We start from the raw sequence: 246 nt of genomic DNA, 5'->3' as shown, positions 1-246 counted from the left end.
CGTAAACCCCCACAGTTCAATGGTAAACCCCATAGTTCATGGATAAACCCCACAATTTAATGATAAACCCCACAATTCACCAATAAATCCCTGCAGTTTGATGATAAACCCTGCAGTTCAATGATAAAATCCCACAGTTCAATGATAAACCCCATAGTTCATGGATAAACCCCACAGTTTGACCGTAAACCCTACAATTTAATGATAAACCCCATAATTCAATGATAAACCCCATAATTTAATGAT

Source organism: Mesitornis unicolor, unplaced genomic scaffold (genome assembly GCF_000695765.1).
Source record: "Mesitornis unicolor isolate BGI_N332 unplaced genomic scaffold, ASM69576v1 scaffold10977, whole genome shotgun sequence".
Taxonomy (NCBI): Eukaryota; Metazoa; Chordata; class Aves; order Mesitornithiformes; family Mesitornithidae; genus Mesitornis; species Mesitornis unicolor.
This window is presented reverse-complemented; position numbering follows the sequence as displayed.